A 6015-nucleotide genomic window follows, 5' to 3' on the forward strand; every position below is an offset into this window, starting at 1 on the left:
TTCTCACATATGCTGAGCACTTGTTGGCTTCTTTTCCTTCACTCTGCGGTCCAACTCATCTCAAACCATCTCAATTGGGTTGAGGTCAGGTGACTGTGGAGGCCAGGTCATCTGATGCAGCACTCCATCACTCTCCTTCTTGGTCAAATAGCATATACACAGTCTGAAGATGCGTTTTTGGGTCATTGTCCTGTTGAAAAACAAATGATAGTTCCACTAAGCGCAAACCAGATGGGATGGCGTATCGCTGCAGAATGCTGTAGTAGCCATGCTGGTTAAGTGTGCCTTGAATTCTAAATAAATCAGTGTCACCAGCAAAGCACCATCACACCTCCATGCTTTACGGTGGGAACCACACATGCAGAGATCATCCATTCAACTATTCTGTGTCTCACAAAGATGCGATGTTTGGAACCAAAAATCTCTCATTTGGACTCATCAGACCAAAGGACAGATTTCCACTGGTCTAATGTCCATTGCTCATGTTTCTTGGCCCAAGCAGGTCTCTTCTTATTGGTGTCCTTTAGTAGTGGTTTCTTTGCAGCAATTCCACTATGAACTCCTGATTCACACAGGCTCCTCAGAACAGTTGATGTTGTGATGTGTCTTTACTTGAACTCTCTGAAGCATTTATTTGGGCTGCAATCTGAGGTGCAGTTAAATCAAATTAACTTATCCTCTGCAGCAGAGGTAACTCTGGGGCTTCCTTTCCTGTGGCGGTCCTCATGAGAGCCAGTTTCATCATAGAGCTTGATGGTTTTGCGACTGCACTTGAAGAAACTTTCAAAGTTCTTGAAATGTTCTGTATTGACTTGATAACCATCTCTTAAAGTAATGATGGACTGTCATTTCTCTTCGCTTATTTGAGCTGTTCTTGCCATAATATGGACTTGGTCTTTTACCAAACATGGCTATATTCTGTATACCTCTCCGACCTTGTTACAACACAACTGATTGGCTCAAACGCATTAGGAAGGAAAGAAATTCCACAAATTAACTTTCAACATGGCACACCTGTTAATTGAAATGCTTTCCAGGTGACTACCTCATGAAGCTAGTTGAGAGAATGCCAAAAGTGTGCAAAGCTGTCATCAACGCAAAGGGTGGCTACTTTGAAGAATCTCATATATAAAATATTTTGATTTGATTAACAGTTTTTTGCTTGCTACATGATTCCATAGTCCAAATAGTAAAAATAAAGCAAAGCCCTTGAATGAGTAGTTGTGTCCAAACTTTTGACTGGTACTGTGTATGTATGTATGTGTGTATATATATATATATATATATATGTATGTGTATATATGTATGTGTGTGTGTGTGTGTATATATACAGTGGGGCAAAAAAGTATTTAGTCAGCCACCAATTGTGCAAGTTCTCCCACTTAAAAAGATGAGAGAGGCCTGTAATTTTCATCATAGGTACACTTCAACTATGACAGACAAAATGAGAAGAAAAAATCCAGAAAATCACATTGTAGGATTTTTTATGAATTTATTTGCAAATTATGGTGGAAAATAAGTATTTGGTCAATAAAAGTTTATCTCAATACTTTGTTATATACCCTTTGTTGGCAATGACAGAGGTCAAACGTTTTCTGTAAGTCTACACAAGGTTTTCACACACTGTTGCTGGTATTTTGCAACTCAGGATTCTTTGTCCTCCAAACACGATGGGTTGAGTTTTTACCAAAAAGTTCTATTTTGATTTCATCTGACCATATGACATTCTCCCAATCTTCTTCTGGATCATCCAAATGCTCTCTAGCAAACTTCAGACGGGCCTGGACATGTACTGGCTTAAGCAGGGGGACACGTCTGGCACTGCAGGATTTGAGTCCCTGGCGGCGTAGTGTGTTACTGATGGTAGGCTTTGTTACTTTGGTCCCAGCTCTCTGCAGGTCATTCACTAGGTCCCCCCGTGTGGTTCTGGGATTTTCGCTCACTGTTCTTGTGATCATTTTGACCCCACGGGGTGAGATCTTGCGTGGAGCCCCAGATCGAGGAAGATTATCAGTGGTCTTGTATGTCTTCCATTTCCTAATAATTGCTCCCACAGTTGATTTCTTCAAACCAAGCTGCTTACCTATTGCAGATTTAGTCTTCCCAGCCTGGTGCAGGTCTACAATTTCATTTCTGGTATCCTTTGTCAGCTCTTTGGTCTTGGCCATAGTGGAGTTTGGAGTGTGACTGTTTGAGGTTGTGGACAAGTGTATTTTATATACTGACAACAAGTTCAAACAGGTGCCATTAATACAGGTAAGGAGTGGAGGACAGAGGAGCCTCTTAAAGAAGAAGTTACAGGTCTGTGAGAGCCAGAAATCTTGCTTGTTTGTAGGTGACCAAATACTTATTTTCCACCATAATTTGCAAATAAATTAATAAAAAATCCTACAATGTGATTTTCTGGATTTTTTCTTCTCATTTTGTCTGTCATAGTTGAAGTGTACCTATGATGAAAATTACAGGCCTCTCTCGTCTTTTTAAGTGGGAGAACTTGCACAATTGGTGGCTGACTAAATACTTTTTTGCCCCACTGTATATATATATATATGTGTGTATAAGTATACATATATGTATACATACACACATGTATGTATATACACACACACACATATGTATACATATACACATACGTGTGTGTGTGTGTGTGTATATATATACATATATATATATATATATATATATATATATATATATATATATATATATATATATATATATATATATATATATATATATATATATATTCCTGTAAAAACACAAGTCAACTTTTAAGTTCATTGGTCCCACATATTGTGTGTTGGTGTACACTGTGTGTGCGATCTGCCTTTGTGCACCATTTAACCCTGATTCTCCTGTTTCCTACCTCCCAAATCACCCCTTCCCTTCTCCCTACCTTCCTGCTGCTTCCCAAGTCCAGCACCTTGAACATGAACTATTTTCAACATGTGGGGATTATAGGAGCGGTTTTATTTAATAAGGATAAAATAACAGCAAAAAAAAAAAAAAACAGAAAGAAAAAGTCGAGGAAGCAGAAGATAGACATGACACACACAGAGTCCGGCCCTCATCACTTACTGTACGCCTTCACATCCCTGTCTTTTCCCCGCCACCTCTCTTCTCTCCCAGCCTCCGAGCTTTCAGTATGTCTGTCTTTATTTTACTGCTGGACTATTATTCTTGTACAGACTGAAAAATGTATTATTTTGTACAACTTTATTGAAAAAAAAATTACTTGTAGAAGATCCCTGTGCCTTGATCACGACTACGTGTAAAATGAGCTAAGATGTAAGGTATGTTTCACTGCGCTGTACAGCTAGGCAGGCCTCAGCCGCCCCCTGTGATGGTGCACCCTGGGTAGGGGTGGGGTCGGGGGACGAGGCTGCCGTCTGTTGCTTAGTTTCCCACATTTGTTTGTTTGTTTATTAATTCGTTTTTCTTTACTTTCCTCTGGTTTATATAAAATAGGATTTAAAGAAGAACAATAAGCAGACATGCCACCCTAATGTTGTAAAATATTGAACTCTACCACAATTTAATATATATAAAATATATTTCAGATTGTATATTTTATGTACACTGAGTGTACAAAACATTAAGAACACATTCAAACATTCAAAACAACCTCAATTTGTAGGGGCATAGACTCTACAAAGTGTCGAAGGCATTCCACAGGGATGCTGGCCCATGTTGACTCCAATGCTTCCCACAGTTATGTCAAATTGGCTGGATGTCCTTTGGGTGGTGGCCCATTGTTATACACATGGGAAACTGTTGAGTGTGAAAAACCCAGCGGCTTTGCAGTTCTTAAAAATCTCTCTTTCACCTGTCTCCTCCCCTTCATCTACAATGATTGATGTGGATTTAACACGTCACATCAATAAAGGATCATAAGCTTTCACCTGGATTCAACTGGTCAGTCTGTCATGGAAAGAGCAGGTGTTCCTAATGTTTTGTACACTCCGTGTATATGTTGTCTATAGTATCTCCGTTGTGAGCTCTCCCCAGGCTGTCTTTGCTTTTCGTCACCGACATCAGCCTACATTGTCAGAGGGGGAATCTTTTTATTTATTTTTTAAAGCTTTAACTCTTCTTTTTTTGCAAATGGAGAGGCAAATATCCAAATGCAAAACATTGCTTGTTTCTACATAAACCAAACTCTTTGCTTAAATCGATGAAGAAAAAGATTTTGTGCAGAGGCTCAGTCCCATTTCTTTTTGTAAGCTGCTATTTTCCGTCATCTCCACATTCTTCAAACTGAGCCTCCTTTATGGCCGCAGCCTTTCCCTACTACCAGATCACAACCACGATGACCCTCTCTGTATTAAGGAAAGTTACAGTACCCCAACGGCCGGGACACCTTCAGCCATATGACTATACTCGGTCATGGCTCTGTCTGTTACTAGCGCATAGCAGTATTTATGTATTTATTTGTCAACTTTTGCCGAGATTTGGACATGAGAGTACACCAAGCCCCACTCTTGAGGCATAGCCTTGCCCTTTTCAAATAGTGGCACTGTGACAGTGGTGGGAAACCAGGTTTCAGCTATTACGTTCATTTAGTATGTTTACCTTGATGTCTCCTCTGTTTTCCTAGCCTAACTCACTGCAGCAGCAAGTGAGTGTAATTTTAGCACCAAAAACCACCTGGCTTTTTCTATTTTTACATGGAGTGTTTTCAATGTATGTTGCTTTTCCATGTATCTAGTACTTCCTGTACATTTTGTACAAAGACTTCAATTACAGCTGTAAAAGCAGAGTGTTACACTGTCTGAGTAAATGGGATGGGAGGGTTTGCGGGGTAGATAATGAGTTCACCCCATCGAAGCTGTAAATTCACTTACCATATGTGCTGGTGTTAGGTGAATGGAAAATGAAAGAACAATATAAAGATGTTGACTATAACCAGTGGTCGGTTATAGAATGGCTTCTTCCAAAAACAACCCCAGGTCCTTAACCTCTTTGGGGTTTGCAGATCTGAAGGGACTGGATAGGTGTAAAACTAGCTTATTATATTGTGATTCTCAACTAGTCTTCCGATTGGTCGAGGGGAGCTTCCGGGTTATGTCGCTTACGTCTATCCACTTATTTCATAACTGCAAGACTAGAGGGGTGAGGGGTTGTTTTTGGACAGAGTCTCAGAGACAAAGGCTCTCTATAGCTCTATGGTGTCCTGAATTGATGGTGTATAGATGATCATCAATGCTGTGAGGCAGTTATAATCTGTTTGTCCAGTCAACTGTCAGCTTGACAAACAAGATCAGCAAACCTTCAAAATGGCCTTCATGGTAGATAACAGTCTCTGTTGCATGTTGCCACAGGCACATAAGATGCAACATTTAGGAATGGGTCTATTCTTCAGTAGCCTGAACTATTATAACTTTAAAACGTAAGTGTGGAGGATGAAACTAGTCTTGTTGCTCTCTTGGCAATTACTTGAACAAAGAACAAAACATATATTTGATCAGCTGAATATTATTGTATTATGAGGACAAGAGTGCAACTAAAGCGACTTTCATTCCCTGATCACCTTTTCTTCATCTGTACTGATTTCAAAACATTGGAGCGCTCATAGCAAATGCCCAGTAGGCACTCGGCAGGTATCCAACACAATACATTCACCTCTGTTAAGATGAAGTAGATGAAGGATTTAAAACTATTTACATTCATCCCATGTGATGTGTAAAGACGCCGGTTTAATTGAGTGAAAGCTAAACATATGGCACAATCACAATAGTCACTATAGGGTCATCATTATACAACAATCTTCATTATACTCAGTCTGGCTATTTTGCCTAAGTTGACTTTCTTAAGTTAAGACCAAAGTTCCTCGGGAACAAAAATTATTTTGAAGGCAGAGGACACCCGATTGACTTTTTATTGGTTGTCTCACATCCTAGCCAAAAGATGGAGCTGATCAGAAGCCCAAGCATCATCTTGGAAGAAAAAAAAAAAGTTATTTCGAAGTCCCGCCCACTGGTCCCTCGACTGGTCGTCACTAGTTAACACAGCCAC

Source organism: Oncorhynchus masou, chromosome 6 (assembly GCF_036934945.1).
Source record: "Oncorhynchus masou masou isolate Uvic2021 chromosome 6, UVic_Omas_1.1, whole genome shotgun sequence".
Taxonomy (NCBI): domain Eukaryota; kingdom Metazoa; phylum Chordata; class Actinopteri; order Salmoniformes; family Salmonidae; genus Oncorhynchus; species Oncorhynchus masou.